General features: G+C 33.0%; 1 protein-coding gene across 1 annotated transcript in view; it reads left to right on the forward strand.

Moving 5' to 3' along the window:
• The first annotated feature begins 63 nt into the window (after window positions 1–63).
• LOC115242728 (ATP-binding cassette sub-family G member 1-like) overlaps window positions 64–25696 on the forward strand; it is a 61257-nt gene continuing 35624 nt past the window's right edge. The window contains exon 1 of the mRNA XM_029819241.1: window positions 64–509. The gene's annotated coding sequence lies outside the window, so the exon portion shown is untranslated. The remainder of the gene's footprint in view (window positions 510–25696) is intronic.

Genomic DNA, 25696 nt, shown 5'->3' on the forward strand with positions numbered 1-25696 from the left:
GCGGACCGGCGGCGGATCCGCAGCCCCGGCTGTTTTGCAAAAATTAGGTCACCCACACACGCACACATATACACACACACGCGCGCGCACGCGCGCGCGCGCATCCCCGTGCACCACGCATCACCACCGTCGACGGTAACGGTATGGTTCACGCGGATACATGAGCCTCTCTCTCTCTCTCTCTCCACATATATATATAGATACTATTCTATCTATATGTGTCCGTCTATTTATATGTCTGTCCATGTATCTATCTGTCTATCGATTTGTTTATCTATCTGACTCCTCTCGCGCTTCCGCTTTGCATCGCGAGTGCTCTCGTAACGCGCGATACTTTCTTTTCTTTTTTTTCGACCAATCTCACCCGATAGATCAGGATACGATTGTCGAGTGGCATTGCCACCGATATTTCCACCTCTGATATATACCTAGTGTCACCATAAATCGATAACAGTTGCCCTGTCGTGTGATAAGATGGAGGGTAAGAAGGATCTCCGCGGAGAGTGCCGGTAAAGTATGATTACACGCAATTTCTATTTTATCCATGTCCACGTGAACGTGTAGGTCAGGTCAAATATTCGTGCTTCAAATAATCGGATTCGATTACGTAAAACGTACACACAGTGTGCCATCGCTATGTATTACAACTTGCAATCAACAATAGAACAATAAAATTAAAATAATAATTAATAATGTATCATCTTTTCGTTGCATATTATTATAAAAATATACACGATATGTTGGCGATATGCAAAGATATGATTCTGCGACACTTTTTGGCTGCCAACCATAACAAACCTCATCCCATTTTGTTATAATCATATTTTTAATTGCATTTATGCGTAATTCATTTCTTGTTACGCTCTCTCTCTCTCTCTCTCTTTAAGTTAAATAGCCGAGAGAAATACGTTTCTTACACTGTAATGAATGTATACGTACGTATCCTGCCGGAGTTAATTTCTTTTCCTTTGATAGGCCAATTACATTCGTCCACGATAAACGCTGAACACAAAGCAGCAAACTTTAATTACTCCCAAGGCCGATATTCATCAACTCGCAAATCGGTTTCCCACTGGATGAAACGTATTTATCTTACGTGTTTTTGCACGCAGGGTTTCTTTCAAAAAGACGACTTAAACGAAGCTATTTACTTGCGTAGTTTACATGCTTATCTCTCAGTTTTAGAACTCGATAAATAAATCCGGAATTTAAGTATAATTTTCCACTCTATTTATTAATTAGTATCACAAACGTATCATAACTTGATTATAATGTCTCGAAATAAAAATAAATAGTTTGCCTATTATTTGATATAATATTTTATTAAATTTACTGCATATCGTTTGCGCGATAATTAATTAATCCTTAATTAATTGTGTCTCAATTAATCTTTCGATATCGAATGTAATATTATTTCTTCTGCGTATATAAGATTAAAGCTAAAAATTTTTGCTAAAGAGAATTGACTCGCGCATATCGATTACTACATATTACGCCGAGATATTTTTCATAAGGCGTTCTCTTTTATTCAAGATCGATCCCGTGGCGATACCGAGGGCCATAAATCACAACGTTGTTGTCCGTAAAGACTAACGGCCATCATGATTTTATCGCTTTCTCTTAAATTTTCAACTTTACAATATATTGCTTGGCAAAAATTAATCATCGCGATAATTTGTCACACAACATATACAAATATATATCTTACCTTCAATTAACTATAATTAATATTAAACATGCTAAATATTAACACGAAACATATACATAACAATTATTCTTTTCTTCCCGTTCTCTCTTGATTTATCTCTTTATTTTACGTTATCAAAATCAAAACATATTTTAAATATCACAGACACAGACGTTATTATATGTCAATAAACTTTGCCACCTTTTATCGTTTCAAACTTCATCCAAGATCAAAGTTTATCACTGAATATACTACAATCATTTTATCTCATTGTTACAGTACACGTACATCGAGTGATCCTAGATATTGCATTCCCTTTTTCGTTATCGTTCAATAATTAAATCCTTTATATTATAGACTACACAAAGGTTGCACAGAGATGATGGCGCTTGAGCGTATAGTATTCCTACTATCGTTCCCGGATAATCGTCACAATAATGATATTTGAATGTCCAAGAGAATCGCAAATAGCGAAATAAACAAACTTTCTGTCGGAAGGGCAATGAGTGCGGATTGAACTTCTCCGTCACAAAAGCAAGCGCGATACATCAAAGTGCATACTCGACGCGGGAGGAGCAGCGCTTTGAAAGCTTGTAAACGAGCCGCTCGCGCTAATTTATTGATCGCAAATCGGCATTTCGATACGCGACAAATCGCGCGCTGCCCTTCCAGCTGTATCTCACAATCCTCTCGTTTCGTAGTGATTCGTCGATAGACGAGTGACGGACAAGTACATAATTAGCGTACATGATCAGTCCAGCTGTTGAAGCCACGTCGCGGTGTCACTTGAACAGAAACGATCGTTTTGTACGTAACTGCGTATGCAACGCTAGTAATTCGTACTAATTTTGCGCACGCGAACCGTCATTGAAAGCATCTTTCGAACAATTATCCCCATGATTAGAAAAAAGAATAATCGATATTTTTACATATATTCAATATTATATCCGTAAAGTCGCGATTCTCTATACGCGAAGGATGATACACACACACGCTTCTGCATAAAATTTCATCTTTATAATAATGTTATCTATTATATTTTAATTGCGTTGGTGCATGACCATAACCGAATAATTGGATGTAAATGCCGCGAGAGAGCTTTAATGAGCAAACGTCGGAGGTAAATATTGTATGTCCATCAACTTCGCCGTCCATCACGTATATATCGATATATGCATCTCAAAATTGAATCGGGTTGATTACTTCAAGTCTACAGAAAAAAGAGAAAGAGAGAGAGAGAGAGAGAGAGAAGGCTTCTATAGAACTCTTATATATTTAATTTCCGATTTCTCATCCGCTTTTAGCTCTTTCATTAGATTGACTTCATGCTGGAAAAGCGAAAAATAAGACGAGAGCTATCGTGTGATTCCCGGACGGTACTCCCAAGGTGATCGTTTGTCTCATAGGAATAAGGGTTACTACCGTCACCGATAAAAACTAAGTCCTAGACGTGTGTTTTTTATGACGAAAGCCTAGTAGAAGCATTACATTTTTTATGACACTGCCTTTTTATGATCATTCCGAGGAACTACGTTTTTGTAACGCACGCGCGATTACTTATTCATATCGCTAATATAGGAATGCGCGTTAATATAGAATAACATATTTTTTTAACGTCTTCTGTGATATTATTATATTTAATTCTCACAAGTGTTATGTTTATCAAAAAAAAAAAAAAAAAAAAAAAAACTAAAAAAAATTTTCTAAAAAACGCACAGAATTTTATGAGAAATATATATAATATTTTCTACGAGGATATTGAATTTCTCAATCAGAAATATGTTCAATAAAATCTCTTACGAGAATAAAACCAGCTCACTTTGGACGATTTGTAGCTCGCGAAAAAATTCAACCGAAATCTATTTACAATTTTATGTGTCGTATATTTTAATATATGTGCGTATCCTGACATGTGTATTTTGTATATGCGTGTATCTTATTTCTTTCAATGTTTTTTTCTGTATTACATGAAATATAAAATCTTGAGCCGACTTTTATCGCGATCGCATATCGTCTTTAAGGCGGACATAAAAAAATATTACGTTAGTATCATCATTACATTACGACAAATAAAACACTAAATCTCTTGGCAAAGTATCGCGAAGTAAAAGACACATTCGAGGAATCACAAATCCGCGACAGAATTGGCAAAGTTAAACGAAGGGTGGGCCGAGTATCTGAAACGCGCGTAAATACCATAGACCACGATCCGCTGGCAAAGAAGCATGTGTGCACGTTATCGACGAAGGGGTAAACGAGTGGAAACGACGATCGGGGGAAACAAGATCCGAGCGCAGGAGATTAGTTTTCAGGGTATATATCGACTCGGCACGACTTTTTTCATCTCCGGCGATCCGCGAGACGTTCGAATTTCCGTTGTAGTCGGCCATACGCGCGGAGTTTCCCCATCGGCGGCAAGTGTCTCCTATACTGGGATGTTGTATCCCTAATGTGTTTACCTTGGCTCCTGACCCTGATCGAACCCTTGCGTATCTTCCCCCGTCTGCGCGCTCGGAGTATCCGCTTGAAGAACATCCGTTCTCCTCGTCGCTTAGCCCGATAGTTAGGCGAATACAAATTACGCGCGCCGTGCAGTGTTAATGGATCGTCGCAGCTTAGAAGCGAACGATCCCAGAAGCGTAAATTAGTGCGTTTAATTCATCCTAATAAATTACTCTTGTTAGTTTTACACGGCAGCAGACAATGCATTGGCTTAGTTTGCTTTAATTCTCAAATATTATCATATTCTTATATATCAAGATTAATTATTACGATAAAGTATCCTTGACGGAGGAAACTATTATTTGTTCTGAAAATTTACGAATTATATTTGAAATAATCAAGTTAATATTAAGTAACATTATCAAGTAACATCAACGAATATTAGATTGCTAATAATTCGGTAATATGTGTAATTGACGAAATGAATAGATTGTTGTTCGTGTAGAGCACGTAACGCAATACAAACCCACGTTGCGCGTAATAAGTTGGTGTACATGCGCAATAACAGGATGTTTCTGCATAATGCATATGGAGTTTGTCGAGATGATCCAAGATGCCTCGCGCGCAAGACATTCATATCCTCTATGGCTGAAAACTCTTTTCCCTTCCGCGGAAATTCAATTCCTACTCCGGAACCTGATCTCCGCGAAATACTCCCTCCCGGTAGAAATATGACGTTGCAATAAGCACGCAACGTCACGTTTCGCTTCGAGAGTCTCACGACCACCCGTTGTTACCAAATTTACTTTGCGGTCCGACAAAAGAGAGAGAAATCGATACTCCTTTTGTGGCTCCGCATTCTACATTACTCGCGCTCATTTTTCTAGCAGCAACATCTCATATCATATCGTTTACATATATTGATTTATATATCCAGAAAATATATATTTTGTCGCATTCGATAAATAAACTGTTTTTTAGAAACACACAAGCGCAAAAGGATTTGTTATAAAACAAATTTAATATATTTAATCCAAGTTCAATCAACAAGAAATTTCTAAAATATTTTTTATACAGAGTGTTCCTTTTTAAAAGATCCATACAAATATCTCAGAAACTTTGCGTTATCTTAAAAAATGTTTCAAATAAAAGTTGCAGTACTTCAAGGGGGACATCTGACATATTTTGATATAAAATATGAAATATCTCGTAAAATATTTAATTTTCAATTTTACCGTAATACTTTTATGTATAGAATAATGAGATAAATCAATTGGTACAAAGAAAATAATTGTTTTTCAGAAAAAGTACGTAATTATTTACAATGTATTTTTTTTTTTAACAATTATTTATTTTTTTACATCAATTCATTCATCTCATTATTCTGTACATAAGTATCACGTAAGATTATCAAAAACAAAATATTTTATGAGATATTTTAAATTTTATATCAAAGTATGTCATATTAAGATATAAAATAATTCGAAAAATACTTAATGAAAAAATACTTTATTATAGTGTTTTAAAAAGATCTCAAGAAGGATTATAAGAATATGTGATAAAAAATAAGGGTTTCCATAAAAAAAAAAAAAATAAAGGCCTTGAAATAACCTTGAAAACTGTCATTTACAAACATTACTATAACATCAATTTATGTCCCCCTTGAAATACTGCAACTTTTATTTGAAATATTTTTTAAGATAACGAAAAGTTTCTGAAATATTTGTGTGGATCTTTTAAAATGAGACACCCTGTATCTCCGGAAGAAATGTGCGATGAGAAACTCATAAAAAGTGACGCTCGTCTATTAAGACGGATATTCACCAGGACGCTCTTGAATCTCTTAAATGCGAATGTCGCTTTGTCCTAAGTGAGATAATACGGTGACGTGAGGATGACTCCTATGAGTGATATTCCTAAAAGAAGTGTAGATAGAATAGAAACCTTTGGCTGTTTTTCAGCAGAAATTCGAAAACCTTAGTCGGTGAAGAATCTCGAACTTGAATTTAATTAAAAGGTCGGTGATTGGGAATAAACTAATTTGATTTCTTTGCATGCGCATGAATAAAACATTTCGGTGAGAAATTAATAAAATAATACAATTAAAATGCAACAAACTAAAGAGTCGGAATCGTTATATATAGCTAAGATTCTTCTTCGCGCGCGTTCTTTTTTTGAAATAAAATTATAAAAATTTATTTTCAGAATAATTTATAAAAATAATGCAGATTTCTGTATGATATAAGATGCTTTATTTATATGGAAAAGCACGTTTTTAAAACCGAATCGAACTCTGCAGGATTTGCATCAATTTCTAATTTATTCTGAAAATTTTGCATAGAACTGCAGGCATGTTCATGAAAACCACGAAGACATTAAAACCGCTTTAACGATTACCTCGCTTTTATGATCGGAAAATGCAAAAAGCAGTAACTTTCTTTCATCCTTTTATTCGACGTGAGAAAAAGATAGAAAAGAGAGAGAAAGAGAGAAGTGGAATTGACATTGTCAATAAACGAATAACGATCCAGAAAACAATCTAAAAAAAAATAAAAGAAAATCCCTCAATTTTTGCCTGATATTCATCGAGAAACCATTTCGAAAATCGGAGATTAGATTTCTTACAATTTTTCTCGTGGTTTATAAATGCGTATTAAATCTATCAGATTTACTAATTTTTATACTCGGTAAATGGAATCGACCGAATAAGAATAGCATCTCGACTATCAATAATAATATCTTTATCCGATACATTATAACAAGATACGTAATAAAAGAGAAAAATCGTGATATTAAATTTCAGTAGAAACAATATACGAGTCAAATGTAGATGTATAGTACCCATAAACCATAGTTAAAGTTAACAAATATTTAACTAGATCTCCATCTTTCCCAGTTGTCAGCGCAAAAAGCAAATAAATAGTTAAAGTCCTTTAACAAATATTTATGGAAACGCCCTTGCACGTCTGTTGTCTGACTTCATCGTCCATTTCTACTAGAACGCGATACCACACTTTCGTGTTTCTCTCTAAATATATAAAATAAAGATATGAAATTATAAATATATATGCATATCAACCCACGTATTACTATATGTAAAAATTCTATAATCGAGCCGATGAATTCCTAGCCGCGAAAAGACAGACCTCGTGCAAAAAGATAGCCGGTGGTCGATATAGAAAGGAACGCTTGCGCGTTTTGCCTTCCTCCACCGCCGTTATTATCCCACCCCGCGGATTCACGCGCGCATCACTATAGGACCGGCAATTGCATCCCGAAATTACATTTCGAGTGCTGTAACTGCGAATTCGCGGGCGATACGAGGCTATCGATAGGCACCATCCAATTTTAACGAAAATAGAATTCGATGCGCGTAATAAGATTTTTAATGGACCGCCGTCGTGCAGACGTGTAATGTAATCACGTGTATGCGATCTCGTAAACTGTATATGCAAAGTTGCGAGATTAAGAGCGAAATTGTCGCAAAAAAAAAAGAAGCAAGCGCACACAAAAAATGTTAAAAGATTACGATGATAAACGATGTCCACAGGATCCTTTTTTCTCTTATTTTATATACCCCAAATATATTCCCCCTTAAGCGTTGCTCATTTATTTCGCGGATACACCCTCTACGACAAGCTGCTCGCTCGAGTAGCGGGCAATTTCCATTGAAGGATTACTTTCAATTACTGGCAATTTTTCGATAACTACTCGATTTAATAAGTCGATGAGCAGCACGACTTGATCACGAGTTTGTAGTAAAAACTCGTTAAAAATTCACGATAACTAACCATTTTAACTATACGATCAGTTAAATCGGTATATAAAGCGAAGATTGTCGTCGTCTATCTCGAGCCTGTCCGTCAACTAGATGGATAGCGCTTCCGATTCGCTTATCCCGAAGGAAAACAGCCATGGAATTGATTCCGCGCGAAACGGCTCGGTGCTCCATTATAAAAGTGTCAATAAACTCGCCGCGGAGATTTACCGCGTAAAGTAATATTGCCTATTATCCTAATGTCCATTTAGCCTCATTCCACGCGATATCTAAAGTATGAATTCAATAATATTCAAAAACACAATTTTGCGAAATGTAAAAATAAATATCGAACAACATGAGCGTGCGGTTGAAAAAATATTTCACCACCATATGGTTATAAAAATTTGGAGCCTCTTTTTTCTCAACAATTTGGTGCTTTATTTCGTATTTTATGCTTAACTAAAAAATCATTCATCTTCGAATATTTTTGCTTTTAAAAAACATAACGCAAAACAGATGATAGGCAAAATAGTTTTGAATTCTTTCTGTAGAAAAATATATATAATAACAATACTGTTTTCGTGAGTTTTTATTCAGCTTGCACGCCCGGAATGGAGCGTACAAAAACGAGAGAGAGAGAAAGAAAGAGAGACAGAAGCGAAGAAGACAAAGAGGAACGAGTAAAAACGAAAGAAATAAAGTGAGACAAAGTCAGAAACAGGAGAGGATGTCTAAATGCGGATGCGGACAGGATATCCATTAGCCGGGTGAATAGAGGGGTAAAGTCGAAAGACAGAAGACAGAAGGGAGAAGAACAAGGGTATACAACCGTAGCTGCGACAGGGCTAAAAGCAACAGGCAGCCAATCAATAACCGACTTTTTATTTGGGGTACTATCTAGCTCTATCCTTTTCGATCTCATGTAACTAACTGGATCAGCGAAAAAGAAATCTTAAAACATTGTGTAATTATTCGTTCGACCGAGTCTATCGGATCCACGAAACGCTAGGAAACTTGTCGCAAGAAACTAGATATACGATTACACCGTTTGCAGTGTTCTATATATATTTACATAGGGATAGTACAACGTGAAACAAACGAAGCAATTAACAAAGTTCGTTAAACAAGCCGAAGGCGAAGAGAAACTCATCTCGCACTGTGTCGTCGTATAGCTTCTTATAGTCAAATTAAGTTCAAGAAATTACAACAAAGTGTTTGTTTAAAGACTAGTTAACTAGCAATATATCTCTATCGTATGAGTATTAAGTTTTCACAAATATGAGACATGTAAGTAATCTAAATACAGTAACACATACAAAAAAAAATTTTACATTGCAATTATAAGTAATTATTGTAATATCCACGATCTCATTTGAGACGAATATGAAATTTTCCATAAAGAAACTTTTATTATTGGAAATAAGTAGAGAGTTGTGGCAACAAGAAAAAAGAATTTGGTAATATATTTTTTATGTTTTATTTCGACACAAAGTTTTTTTGTGAGGGAAAAGTTCAAACGAAGATCTATATTTCTTTTTTCTCTTTTTTTTTTCTAACAATACTTTTTAATATATAATAAAATAAAACGCGAAAGCTAAGATTATTTATTAGTTTTCAGTTCATTAATTATTAAAAGACAATTTCATAAAAAATTTAGATGGTATTAATTTTATCGAAGGAGCGATAGAAAAGTTGGGATAAAAATTTTTTTAAATTTTTTTAAAGAGACTGATGTGTGTGAGAAAGTATTTTACTCGCTCGCCATCGCCTCTCTCAGTTTAAACTTATAACACAATATAATAAAGTGACAGTTCAAATAATAGTATTATTTTCTGTACACTAATTTGTAGAAATATCAATGGACTATTTCATGTGTAGCACACTAATATTGGGGACATGTAAGAGCATATCATGTACAGCAAACTCACCTTACATCATCGAAATCATTATACATCGATTGTCACTTGCATCGTGATTGAAACTTACCTGAAACAAATATAAAATTTTTATCAAAAATACATACGATAAAATCATATTTTTTATGTCAGTAATTTTATAAATTCAAATAATAATTATATGGATAAATTTATAAGTGTATTATCAGCGTTTTATAGCGCAAAAATTTGTATTGTTATCGAACTTTCCGACAGTCGGCTTTTCGTTGGATAAAACGTGATATTTAAACGCCACGGGGCTTATCGATCGCCATACAAAACCAAACTGCAAGCTTCGTATAAAAGCTCCGTACCGACGCAGGGATAAGGAAGAATTCTACAAAATCATGGAATCCTTTGACCAAACCACCCTTTCTCGTTCATGGGACTGGAAATCAGAGCGCACCACTGATATATTTAATGCAAATAAAATAAAATTTTGAGATTTTGTAGCTAAAAGTACATGGAAAAAATGTTCAAACTTCAACAGACAGTTGCAATAAAAAAAAAAGACATTTCTTACTACAACATTAATAATATTAAAAATTATAATCATTATTAAACACCACAAATAATACTTTGATCAATTATTTAATTAATTCTTCTTTCCAATACAAAACAAATTAATAAAAAGAATTTAATATGTATACCCTTTGTTTGCATTATGAATGCAAAAGTACGTTAATTGCGCTATCTATGCGAGAATAAAAATAAAAATGTGCTTGTAGTTTACGTCAATCTATAAAACTGCGACACAATCGCGATGTCAAATGGCATATATAATGTGTATAATTGCATATATGTCCTACTTACACACATATTCTCGTCAAAATCTATGAATTTTCCCCAAATCTGACATTTTCATTTCAACCGTCGTACAGCCCTCTTTGAATTTTAATTATTATAGTTATATGAGGCAAATGCCGCGCGTGCGGAAATTAGCATTAAATCACACTGCGTTGCCTTACTTGGATAGACATTTGCTTATGTATGTATATATGGGTCGCTCGTCAACTTTATTTATTCCTGTACAAGTGACGCCACTTTACCATTTTTTGAAATTTATACGACCTTGTGCTAGGGCGCGGCTAGCTATTATGTCAGTAAAATTTTACTACTTTACTTAAGGTTTAACGTTCCACAAGCGTCTCCATTTACGGTGACATTTATGAACGTTTTACCATGCTATGTATAAAGAAAATATATTAGAAAACGTGATTGCAACGTGATGCAAGACATAAATCATGTGGCATGATGCATAATAGACTGCTCTACTCTTCTTTGTAAAGCGTTTCGCGTGCTATAGATAATAAAATGAATATTACAAATCTTCGTTATTATCTATACACAAAATGCTTCAACTTACTTTCTTGTAACACATATACATATATATATGTGTGTATATATTACATAAGACTTGTTGCATTAACCGCTCCTCCCTTCAGCATTGAATAAAGAAGGTAAATAATACTTTAATTATTTACTAAATGTACATAACTTGAGATATGAACTTGAGATATTGCGTAATGAGTACTCTGTTTATAATAAAAATGTCTATTTGATATACTATATACATATATATATATATAAGTTAACCGCGCGCGAAGAATGATATCATTAATCATCATTATCATTAATTATAATCATTTATCACTAATAATAGGTATGACAGTTATCAGCTGCGATTTATTGATTATTATTCACCGCACAGGGAAGTCATAATCAATATCGTTTATACGCTCGTAAAGTTAACTACATCGGTGCAATATTATCCCGATTGTGGCGTATCACGGGTCCAGATCCCATCCAATATATAAGTTAACAATGAGGCCATTAAGAAACTATTCAGAACAGTCGACCACCGTACAAAAATCGCGGGATGAAAATATATTTGTCATAAAAGTGGAATATATGTGATCGATTATTGCTGAAGTTTTTATTTGATTATTTCTAATGGAATCTCAAAATATAATGATGAATATCAAAGTGTACTCTAAAACAAACAAATAAATTTTTATTATACATTTTTTTTTTCTATCGTATTATCTTCATATTTAAAAATTTGTATTATTAATCTAAATTTGTATTTTACGAAAATATTCAATATCTTTTTCATTAGTATTCTGTAAAAATTATATAAACTCCTGCTATGATATTACCACTTTAAAATTAATGTGAGTATGTGTGTGTGCGTCGAAATTAATATATTATAATAAATATGTAGATGCAAGAGTGTTACCATCATGTTTACGAATTTGCAAGCAATTTAAAAATGTATAAAATTATGAAATATTAAAGTTGGCCGCACATTCGATTAATACATACTATTTGCCATCGTTTACAAATTCATATCAAAATTATACGAAAATCCTTATTATTATAAATATACGATATTATTATCCTGAAATTAATGCAATCAAAATTAATATATTATAATAAATTACGTGGATTTTATAACCCCTTTATAAGCTCGGTTTAAAATGTAAATATGTGTACTCGCGATAAAACATTATTAAATATTGGAGTCTCAATCGCGCAAATTCGACCATTTACGTCTGATTACGAATTCGAATATGCATTAATAAGAAGAGGTGGTTATGTGTTTTAAAGCCCTTTAAAATTCCGCGAGAGAAATTCCGAAGGAAATACCGACGGTTGCGGCGCCGCGACGAGGCACGATCAATTCTTCCTTCGCCGTTCACGACATACCTGTGTACACACTTACCTGCTGGCAGGTTGATGACTGCCGTATAACAGGTCGATACCAACCCGTAACTCCATAACTGCATTGCAGACACATTGACCACTCGGCACAATAATAAGTTAGGCGAAAGCTTTGCGCCCATATGTCTGCGATTCTTACGATTATAATCATGAAGGATTACTCTCATGATTTTTCTCTATAATATATAATATAAGTCTCTATAATTCTCGATAATCTCAACGTCCTTTATCGTAAAATAATTCTTTTATCGATATAATATTATTATAAAATATTAATCGATTAAGTTGAAGTGGTACATGATTTTAATAACTGAGCATCGCGATTAATATTCGATCAATGTGTGTATACATATGTGTGTATTATTTTAAAATTCTTCGTTAATATAATTTATTTTATATTTCTTTATTAATTATATATCTTTTTATATAATTTTTTTATTACATTTTCCTTCTCTATTATATATCAATATAAATATTTAGTATACACATTATTTTATAGACTCTGATTAATTTCGTTACTTAGAATTTACTAAATGCGCTGCATATTCCTCGCCAAGATTTTACTCGTATTACACTGTAATACGAAATAGCCTAAATTCTATCGCGTGACCTAATCAAAAGCAGATACCTATTCTACCCTGGGCTTAATACATGCTCTCTTATTAACGAAATTCGTGCGGAATTGGATTTTATGCGTCGATAAAACGCTTTCTGTGCGGCGAGAAGTTGCGCTTGATGTGTCGATTTAATAAATGAAACCGAATGGATCTTGCTTACACTCTGACGCGGACATGTCAAATTTTTATAATAGCGTCAACTTGCGGCGCGTGATAGACTCGTGATAGATGAATTTGTCCAGTTTACCTGATTTCTCCCTCCCCCCTCCCCTCCTTCCCCCGTGTTATGCACGGTTGCTAGCCGAACGTGTAATCGATGGTCATTCAGTACTGGTTTAATCAGCGGCCACTCGATGTTCACGACATATTACGTCAAACTTACGCAAACAATGTACAGCAGATTCCCTCCGATATAGTTTATATGTATAATAACATTTCTATGCAAGAGACTCGTCATTTGCTCGTACATCGGATATTTTAACTTTGTCTAATAACGATAATAGAATCGATTATATAATCGCTTTATCGTCGTAAATGCACTTTAAACTAAAAGGTTTAAACAACATCCAATGTTACTCGACGAGAAGAAGTAATTAGTTTTAATACCATGGGGTTTCCGTGCATTGTGCGAGAAATGACGCGTTGAGAGCCATATGCAATTAGGAAGCGCTGCCATTACGTTTCGTAAACTATATAAAATAACATGGTGGAGTTAAAAACTATCATATTCGAGATAGATACCTTTACCACATTCGATGTAACTAAATTAAGCAGATAAATGGAAAGTTCAAGTTTAATTCAACGGGAAAACAGGATTTCCCTGCATCACCGTTACTAATCATTGTTTAAGTACGGTTCATCTAATTTTCCGGAAATTATAATTGTAAACGCAATATGACATTCCAAATTAGTATTGGCCTTTACATAACACGTTGTAACTCGCATATTCTGTACGTTATAGATCGACACAAAAATAGAATACATTAAAAACTAAAAATTTTACCATTTCTTGATATATCTATACATATTTGCAAAACAAGAGCAATGTTTGTTAAAGCATAATTCAATTAACTTATATGTGTATTATTGTTTCTTGTGCTTTTTGTCCAATAAATTAAATAAAAGAAAAATATTTCTTGAGTAATTAATAATTTAATAAATGATAATTAAATTGATAAATACAAGAGAATATGAGCCTAAAAATTCATTTAAAAAACAATCGAAAATATACACTCTCAATGTGAATGTTTAATACAAAGATAACAACAAAATTTATGTATCTAATATACACAACATCGATTTTTAACATTTATGCAAACGACTCTTAAAAATATTCTTTCCAAGTAATTATATATTCAGGAAAGGATCAACTAGACTTTTTATTTTAAACTTTCTAGAGTTTGTTCTTGATTAAAGCAATATAAACTCGTCAAGATTCATAATTTTAAATTTGTATTTTTGCGATGTAGAATTGTATCGTTATAAATGAGATTCTCTTATATATTACGTGTGAATCTATCCATGATATCATAATTCGATATTTAATCAAATTTTCAAGTACAAACTTAACCCTCCAACTGAATACCTTTTTTTCGGCACCTTTCTAGTGAATACATGGGTCTTTTGCGTCCTACGCTATTTTTCTCATCTTAAATTTTTCTCTTTTTAAAAAATCTGAAAGAATTCACGAAATATCTGTCTACATTATAGTTAATGATTTCATAGTCATTTTGATAAAAATTATTTATTGACTACTTTATTTTTAATGAATTCTGAATACAAACGAAAGAAAAAAGGGTAGTTTCTTTAAAAATATGTAACTTTTTTTCTATATGGAAGATAAAAAAAATCATTTTAAGATTTTTCACTTCGAGACTCAATATCCAAGAAAAAAATAGTGGTGATCGATATCTGCAAAAAAGTTAAATTATTCCAAAAGGTTAAAATGGACAACTTTTTAGTAGCGATTGATAAATTGTCGATAAATCAGAGTTAAGGGTAAAATTATATATAAATTTGAATATATCTAACATTTTGCTGATAAAAATAAATGTTATTTTGGTTCGGACGCCAACGACCCACGTATTCGGAAAGTTAAATATCATGTCAAAAGCAACCTTCTTTTTGAGAACACACAATTCCGCAAATTAATAGGCCGCCGATAAATGATATTCGTTATCATTGGTAACATCAAAATCCAGTTTTCGATGAGTAGAATGCCCGCGAACAAACTTCGCTGATTCTGTAATCATTCATCTATATGGAGTGCAGACTGGATATGCAGCTCGAGATATACCGACTTCGACAACCGGCACTTGTATTCTCTCGGGTTTTACGTACATATGAAAAAAAAAAAAAACATTTCCATGTAAAAGGGCAAAATATCGGCTATACGATATGTGACAAGTGGACAATACTTCCGCTGTCGTTCGCGGACACAGGGGTTAATACACGCTAAAGTGGTTTCGTGCTTCCGTCGAGATACGAACTAAAAACGCTCGCTGTACGTTGCGGATCGCAAATTCTCGACCTGCATTATCGCGTATATAATAAAGTACAATCGCCTATCCGTCTCCAGCCTCGTCGTCTCATTTCCCGAAACGTCGTCCGATAATTGCGAGGAACGTGGAACGTCGCGAAGTACAGATATATCAGAGGCGATAAAAATGTCACAAATGAGGTCCGTGTGTATCTGATCGAATGACGTAACTTCACCGCCTCACTGTATAACGGCATTTATTTTTCATCCCTCTAACTATCATCGAATCAACGTGTGTTTCATCGAGTTACCAAAAATATTCAAATATATCCATTCTCGTTTATCTCAATATAATATAGAAGAAGCAAGAAAAATGATAAAACAAATCGCATTCTACGAATACTTATCGTATCGGAGTTCACAATAAATTTATAAATATTTTTATCACATTTTTTCTCCTTTTTAGAAAGTATATAACTTATACCTATATATATATATGCAAATTTTTCCTTATCGTGAAAAAAGATAAAAATTTATTTAATGCCTTAATTTCGCTCAAAAATTAAACAAGGTAATATTACTAATAGCTCATATCATTCTTTTTTAATCTGTCCACGGTAAAAATTTCGCCTACTATGTGACAAATTCTAACTTATGAAACTTTTAATCAAAAGTTGATGTAAATAAATCGGATTAAGGATCGATGATTGTACTTTTTGCTTACGGTGTGAGTTTAATAATATAACGTATTTTATATACACGCATATACATAATACAAAATCCAAGGAAGACCGAGTAGTCCATTTATTGAGCGCAAACAATACGTGGTATGCACGCAGCTACATGCACTACTTAATCGTTATGTGCTCTAAATCCGGCGCTTGTTTCCCATAACGGTAAATACTGCAGTGAACGGATAGAGATACAGTAGAGAACCGATTTCCTCTTGTAGCTCGCGAACATTAACACAAGTTGAAACAAATAATTATTCCGACGAAGAATATCATGAATTTATTATACATACACGATCTTGAAGCAGGAAACTCTTAAAAGAGCTAACAATAAAAATTAGTAATACCATTTTTTCATAAGAAACATAATAGAAAAGAGAACGTTGACAAAATATAAAAACAAGGTAAATTATATAAAAATTTAAATGTAGAATACAATTTATGATAAAAATTATCCTGAATATTTCAGCGGAATTAAATGTAATTCTTGAAAAATTGCTAAAAATCACGTTTTATTAAAAATCTAACACAAGAATATAATAATTAGTGTCAATGACACGTTTAACACAGTTTAAACTTTCCGATAATTAATACTGAACATACAAAAGGAATTATCTTTCGAGGAACAGCGAGTTTCTGTGCTATCCTCTCACTGTCAAATGCAGGCAAAGAACGAAGAGATTCAAGTATTTCAGTTCAACACAAATATATATGATCTTTCAAGATCTCCATGTCTTTCGCAACGATTTTCTCTTCTTTACGATTATTAGTCTCGATTCGACATGAGAGTTTGCGGAATCTACGTTACAGTCAAATCTAATAATATCTTATTTTTAAATAATTTAATTTAATTAAATAGAAACATTCGCAAAAACTTTGTAAAGTTTAAAATTTGCGGTCGTTGCCTTAATGTAGATTATACAGTATACATTAAAAATTAATTGTAATGCGTATGCACAAGTTCTTCGCGCTTGAAAGTTGAACGATTGAGTCACAATACCGCATAGAAAATTTCCGAGATGCAACTGAAATATTGTGACGACGAGATTAAATATTTAATAAATCTATATGCTAACTCTTTCCACGCGCATGCAGAGACATGACCGATCAATGCACGACATTCGCAGAAAGTAGTTCACAACACAGAAATATTAAAATCTGAGTGTATCGTCTTGAATTGCCTCGTAAATTTACCGTTAATCGTTCTCCAATAAACACGAAATTCTAATTAAATATCAAGTTTGAATAAATTTCACAGATTGTCACATTTGACGGTCAAAATTTTTTTTTAAATATTTTATGAAAGATGCGCGTTAATTAAAAGTTAAATTTTCATCTCTTATGTAAAATTCATTTTAAAATGTTGTATGTGTATTGTGTGTTGCATCAATATTTAGATTAATTATGATAAACGAGGGAGAAACACAAAGTGCACATCAATTATTTATAGAAGGATGATCGGAAATTCTGATTAACTTACATGTAACATTTCAACAAACATATTAAAATGCAAAAAATTTTAATACTCAATGATTAATTCTCATAAATTTCAGTTCATTCCGAGTAAATATTCCTGCTAACCATCTAATTTTAATGCATCCAGATAATTACTATGACTGAAACGAAGGCACAATAGGGCCTTGTACTATGATAATTAAAACATCACTCTTGGGTATGCGAGATATTTCATGAATATGACAAAATTGTGTACAACAAACTTTTAACAGGGTCATTCTCTTTTATGTGTCTATAAAGAAATAAAATTTCAATTTAACGTAGATTATTTGCTGTTTGTACCATTGCCCTGCATTCTTGTAAATAAGTATAGCGTGTTCATCATTGATGTTTTCACAGTTCTTTCGGAGAAATGTCTATTCGCTTTGATACGTTGCAGAAATGTTTCATAAAAAAAAAAGTGCATTTTCTCTGTACGTGTGCAAGGAGTATTCGAGAAAAATATCGTATTTCCTTTAGACTGCAGTTTCAAAGGACGATGTTTGTTTCCACAAACTAGCAAAATTTTTGCGTCTTTACGTTGTTGAAAAATGAAGATCTTTCGCGATAAACGCTCTACTAAATGGTATAAATATAACTTAACAGCTAATAAAATCTGATCCGTCCACGCGCGCGCGCATATTTATAATTCCAAGTAAATTTTACTCTAACAGAAATCTAATTTAAGAATTGATTATCAAAATTATAATATTACTGCAGTTTCAAAGGACGATGTTTGTTGAAAAATAAAGATCTTTCGCGATAAACGCTCTACTAAATGGTATAAATATAACATAACAGCTAATAAAATCTGATCCGTCCACGCGCGCGCGCATATTTATAATTCCAAGTAAATTTTACTCTAACAGAAATCTAATTTAAGAATTGATTATCAAAATTATAATATTGAAACACAAGTCACGATAAATAAACTATTTTCGTTAAATTAATAAAATATTTGTTATAATATTTTATTAAAAAAAAAAGAGTACGCAATGGAGAGAGAAAAAGGAAGGGAAAGAAAAATCTAAGGTATTCTATGTATCTCTTTTACGTAAAAAAATGGGGCTGGCGCATTGTGCACATACACATATAAAAAACCTAACAAGAATTTATTTCGCGCAAACTAATTTCCCTGCCATAACTAACGCAGCTAGAGGGAAAAAATAAAGAATGAAAATATTGTTTTGCCTATAATTTAGTTCGCGAAATCGATAATAATGTTGCGTGAAAACCTGATAAAAAGAATATGTTTGCAAACTCATTTCGTTTTGAAATATTGAGACTATAGTAACACGAATAATCTGAATAATAAATAGTAATATTCAAAAAATAATAAAAAAATATTCTGTATTACTTTTAAAATTAAAAATGGAATTTTATTCTTTCGAAAATCTCTAATTATATGAAACGTCAGATTACATTGTTAATCCATTCTAAAAATATGACATAAAATATTCAAGCTTTCACCAGTGATAATATATTGTTAGTTCTGCTTTAAAAACAGTAGTTTATAAGTGAATTATATCCTCTTCAATAAAATTCTAAAAGAAAGATTCTTGGTAATTCCTGCTTAAGCTGCTTTTAATGATGTAAACAAGTTTACTACGTTAGTTCGCGCAATGCCTGTAGCTAAATATAATACAATAAAAAGTGAACATATATATACAAGATATACACGAGAGACAAACGATTTTAAATATTAACAAATTTTATTGTTAAACTGACTCTCAACAGACATTACCATATTATAATTTTTGTTATTTGTATTTGGAAAAAAATTGATGCTCCTGGATCGTGCAATATTCTTGGCTATGCAAATGCAAGATTATTATTTATTTAGCAGTCACTCAAGGAAAAAGCATTTTGCATTATGTAGTTATATTTGTTCGCAGAATGCTATCCTATTCTAATCCCTAAAGTAGAAATGAAAAAGAGATAGGAGATACGTAACGTCTGTCAGTTTTATTAAACGTTAATTATCATCATATATTTTGATATGATACATTTTGACGCAACATGTTTCCCTTGCGCTTTCATTGAATAAATAACTGTTCCTTGCTATTGTAAGAATATTACTTTTCATAGAGATAAAGTCAGCGCGATTTACTCTTTACAAAAGCACTAGGTCATACCACTATTAATAATTCATAAGCAGTTAGTAATTGTAAAAGAAGACGATACGACGTTTCGACAAGAGGCGCCAGCGCAATGAAGCAAGAAATTGTAAAGAGCTGCAAAACGCATCGAGATATTAGCATTTTAAGCAGCCATATGCCAAAAGTGTTCATTTCTACAAAATGTCACGATAAAAATACATGATACTTAAAGGGTCTTCCTAGTTTGATGCTCTGAAAAAAAAGCGATTTTTGGCGAATTTTTTTAAAGAAAAGTATAGAACAAATTAATTCTAAACTTTGCACGTTTATTAAATAATATTTCAAATATATCCTGAATTTTTTTCAAAGAAAAATATTTGTTCGTTTCAGAGTTATAATAGTCCAACCAGGGTGTCTAAAAAAAAAATTGTTCGTGGCAAATGATTCCAGCCGTTATAGTCATCTAAAATAAAAAAACAAAAAGATTCTTAATTTGTATGAGAGTATGGCTATCGTGTGAACTAGAATTAAATCGATATTTGCAAAATTCGAATTTTGCGACTTACAAAACTAACCAATTTTTTGAGTTTAGAATTAATATGTTTTATACTTTTCTTTAAAAAAAAAATCCCAAAAATCGTTTTATTTTCAGAGTGTCAAACTAAGAAGACCCTTAATGTCATTGAAAGTATTAGTAAACTAACAAAATACGAATAATTAAATGTACAGCAAAAAAAGAGAAACCGTATATATAAATTTAAATATTTGAACGATGACACTTAATCCCTTATGACGTTACACAATGTAATTCAAGCAAAACGCAACTACGCGCGTAGCAATTTGATGTAACATAAGTAGTAGAGGCAAAAGCTTGGGCAAACAGCTTTATGGTCAGGCATTTATAGCGTTAGGTATGTGTAACCTAACTTCCAATCTACGACGCAGTAACATTGTACGAGATCATCGTATCAAACAATGAAAAAAAGCTGTATTGAATATAAAAAATAGCATTTTTTCTTCGATTAGTCTACGTTATTTCATTTTTCATTTCGCTCGACAACAAAAAATCATTGCAAAAGCAATTATCAACCTGTCTTCCTATTACCTGGTTACTTGTGTATAAAGAAAACAAAGACTTTCAGAAGAGACGCAATTTCACTTCAAGGATTGCAATAACGTCGTTAAATCCTTTCCGCTCGCGCTCGACTGGATCGAAACAAAAAACCGCGACAACAACAAAATCGGAGAAAGTATGAAGACATAGAGACGTGCGATGAATATAGCGATGAAGATGACAAGATCAAGTAGCTGAGAAGAGCCGTCTTATTCATGTCGTACCCGCATCTCAGGATGAACATATCCGAAGATGAGAACAGAAAGGGGTGTGGTTTCCGCTCGGGTCATAAAATACATCTAACGATTTCTCGATTCGCTGACAGATAATTAATCCCGATATGTCGCTTCATCTGAATATCGGAGGAAACGGAAGAGAATAACGCGCGAGAATAAAGAGGACTTTCTACTTGTATAATGAAGCGTGATATCGATATCGTAATAACGGAATGAAAATCACATACACATATATATGTATATCTTTTTTAAATCATTTTTTAAATTAACTGTCGTAGCGGGATAAACAAAAAATGTTGTCCTGTGTTTAATGTTGCAAGAATAGCATCTCTATTGAGATATTTACGTATGCAAAATATGTTTATTGTGCCAACATGCTATAGATATATTGTAACAAGTGTTATTCCGCATACCAAGCGTAAAAAATGAAGATATTTTCTCATATAAAGTAAAATAAACTATTAAAATTTCACTAAAATAATTGTTTTTAAAAACTTTCAAAAAGTATATATTTATAACATTAAAACTACTTGAATTTTGATTTTATTCTATTAGATATCAAGTTTAAGTTTATTATATAATTTTTCAGTTTTTAGATTTACAGATATTTATTTTTAATATAAATATTTGTTATATTCTCAGATAAGATCATAATTTACATTAGAGAGCAATCATTCGTCCTACGTTAATAAAGCACTTGCTTTACTCTGCAAATGTATACATAAAGCTAATAGAATAGTCCAATATTAAAGTGTTCCCCCCCCCTCTCTCTCTCTCTCTCTCTCTCTCTAAAATAAACTAAAAGTTTTCTTTTATTATATTTAGTATTATATCCGGAAAATATCCGCATCGCGCCTTAGCTGAAAATAGTCGATATATCCATGTCAATTTCTGACAAATCTCGAATATTGTGAAAATAAGAAAATAAAACTCTAGCCGTAACCTTTAATATCAGTATTTTCTCAATACAGATAACTGTACATTCATTTCCACGAACTCCGCTCGTGATAAGGAAACTTGACGTGTGTATTTTATTCCTACGGAATTTAAAATTAACCATTCGAATTAATCAAGAAACTATCCATAATTAAATGTCAAAATACGGCGAACAAAAGTAATATCTAATTAAATTGACGAACGAATCTTGACTATCGATCCGAGGATACGCAAATCGAAGAATCGAGATGAGGCGAGAACGATCGCTTACCTTCGGCAATGCGTGGGCGCGACAGGCCAGCTTCTTCTCGTCCTCAGGATTATAGCGGGCTGTCTCGCGTGGCCGACCACCGGCGCCGAGGTGCGTCCTTGATTTCTCTTCTCCCAGAGATGACCGCCAACGGGTGCGTTACCGTATCCCGGTATCCCGGGATGCGGCCCGCTCTCGCTGCAAGCGCGTCGCGAGAACAACTCGCGCTTCCTCTCGTCGCACTTCATCATCATAGCATGAATCTACCTCGCGTTTCACTCGATCGCTGATCGAGCTCTGTACCGGAAAAAAACTCGCCGTTCGTGGAACAAGAGAGCAAAATATATATATCTATATAGGTTGGCTCTCTCCTCCGCGGACGTTAACGAGCCCTTTTTGCCACTGCACTGACCGACAAAAATTTCTCCCTTTTTTGACAATTAATTTCACGCATGCGTAACACTATTATCTTCTTGAATCAAGCTTTGACAAACCGTAATTATTGTGTCATCGCGTAAAATCAGTCAATATATTAATAATGTTATATCATAAACAAATTGTCTTTCGTTATTCGATCAACGTACAAAGTAGATAACTAATTCATCATTTTTTGTAGTATTACGTTCACGATAAAACTAGTCTGAACACTCACACATCACAATCAAGAGAGACTTTTTCCACTCTATTTTTTATGTCTGGAACTTCTCGGCACAAGTACGGAGGCGATGATAGAAGTTCGTTCTGAACGTGCGGTTATAAAATGATAAAAAGTACATCAACATATATTTTTATGTTAAATATCCATAGCGCATTCGTCGCTTGCCTCAAGAAATTTTTCTTCTATTAATCGTCTAAAATTTAAATTCAAAACATTGATGTCGGAGAAAATCGTAGATCTTAATGTCGAATTAAATTTCAATCGTTGAAGTTATCTTAAAGGATTATCTTGTAGTAAATATCAGTATCTCATAAACGATAAATTATCAGTAGATGGCACTTGAAAACAATATTACGAGATTATTAATCGTAGATTGCTCTATCTCTCTCTCTCTCTCTCTCTTTTCTTGCGTCACTGAAATGTCATTTACGTGAATGTCGTGTATCTGCTTTCTATCGTTCCTAACGATCAACGGTAACATCACTTAATATTTGCATTTTCTTGCGTCACTGAAATAATGTCATTTACGTGAATGTCGTGTATCTGCTTTCTATCGTTCCTAACGATCAACGGTAACATCACTTAATATTTGCATGTAGTTAGCATAATTGGCATCGTGCGGTTATGCAGCGATGATCTTGTCCTGGATGCTCGTAATTTCTGGAATCGAAACTCTCGTAAATGTCACGCAACATTTCCAGCGCAATGAAACCTGGCGCGATATAAAACAAGTAGAGTTGTGCAAATTAGAAACTTGCACAACTGCTTCCTCATCATTTTATCTTACAATGCTTAAGCTGCTTTAAGCATGCGGATTTTTCAATTTTTGCTTCCTCATAGAGGAAGCTTTGTGAGCGAAATAAAAATTACAATGATTTCTTTCACCGATCCTCACTAAATTCAATATCAAACATCCTTTAATAATACTCTACTCATGTAAAAAAATTTAATACAATATCTTAAATTTTCTGAAAGTTACAGCGTGTAAAGACATTTTTCAAAAAATTCAAAATTTTATAAAAAATGAACCCTTTCACCAATACTCACCAAATTCAGTACCAATCATCCTTTAATAATATTCTATTCATGTAAAAAAATTTAATCCGATATATCGAAAATTTGCGAAAGTTACAATGTATACAGACATTTCTCAAAAAATTAAAAATTTTATAAAAAATGAACCTTTTCATCGATTCTAACCAAATTCAATACCAACCATCTTTGAATGACACTCTATCCATGTAAAAAAAAATTAACCCGGTATCTCAAAAATTGCATTCATTGTAACCATTGCCGCGTTGTGGAACCTGTATTCTCATAAATTTTAAACATTTTACAGATTTTAATAATTAAATTTAATAAATTTCGAAACATTATAATTACATTTTTTAAATTAATACACACATGTTGGATATCCCTCATAATATAAATAAAGTAATTTCGTAAATATGTAAATATTTCTGTAACACATTTATTATACTCTTTCGCGTTTCTACATACTTTCGCGATATATTCATCTAAAAAAAAAAAAAAATAAAATAAATAAAAATTTTTTTTTTAGCGAAAGGAATATAATTTATATTAAATGTATTCCCACGCGAGATAACATGGTAACGCGATGCCTCGCAACGGGAAAGCATGAAGTAACGCATGGTGTACGCAGACTAATATAGTTTCTAACATCGCGAAGCTTTTTGTAGAGAGCATTTTACGCTTTAGGTATGTGGCACGGTCGGGGACTAAAAAAGCTTAGTACACTTGCCTCGCACGGTAATGGCACTAGGCAAGATGAGGCTACGGAAAGTACGATCTGCTACAGGGACGTTCTTCTTCTCGTTTCAGCATCGTTATATCGCGAGCTCGGTAAAAGCTATCAATACAGACACAACTCTCGTAACTCGATCTTGCGCTTTCCTCGACTTTCATATGATAAATAAATCCTATAGATATACACGGTATTAATTTCACGTTTTTTTGCCTGACGACGTTTTTATTTAGCATAAAATATGGTTATCCAATTCTCAGTTATATTCGCATTTTAAATTCATGAAATGTCAGACGATAATTACGTTCATTCATTTAGTGATTTAGAGAAATTCTGAGAAATTCGAATCACACAAAAAAAATCTGTATTTCTCGCACAAACTTAATTTCCGATATGACGTTGCATTCACAGAAGCCGAATAAAAAAAAAAAAAAAAATTAATTACATCTTTAAGATTGGATTATAGTTGTATTATTTTAAGTGTGATTAAAGAGCCAGTGGAATTTTCCTTGAAATGAAAACTCTCACGCGCGGAATAAAATAGAATATGTACATACAATTATCGTTTAAACATCTTCGACCATGACCCTGTCCAAATGTTTCACAATTTAATTCATTCTTTTGATAAAATAACAACGTTAACCTGATTCTGATGTTTGGACATACGATGAGACGCGATAAGGACAAAAGTAAAGGTAATCTAGGGGACAGTTTCTCCTTATGAGACATTTTCGCGGTAGGTGTTTTTCAAGATCGCACGCGATCTTGCG

The sequence above is a fragment of the Formica exsecta genome, unplaced genomic scaffold (assembly GCF_003651465.1).
Source record: "Formica exsecta isolate Colony F162 unplaced genomic scaffold, ASM365146v1 scaffold62, whole genome shotgun sequence".
NCBI classification, from domain to species: Eukaryota; Metazoa; Arthropoda; class Insecta; order Hymenoptera; family Formicidae; genus Formica; species Formica exsecta.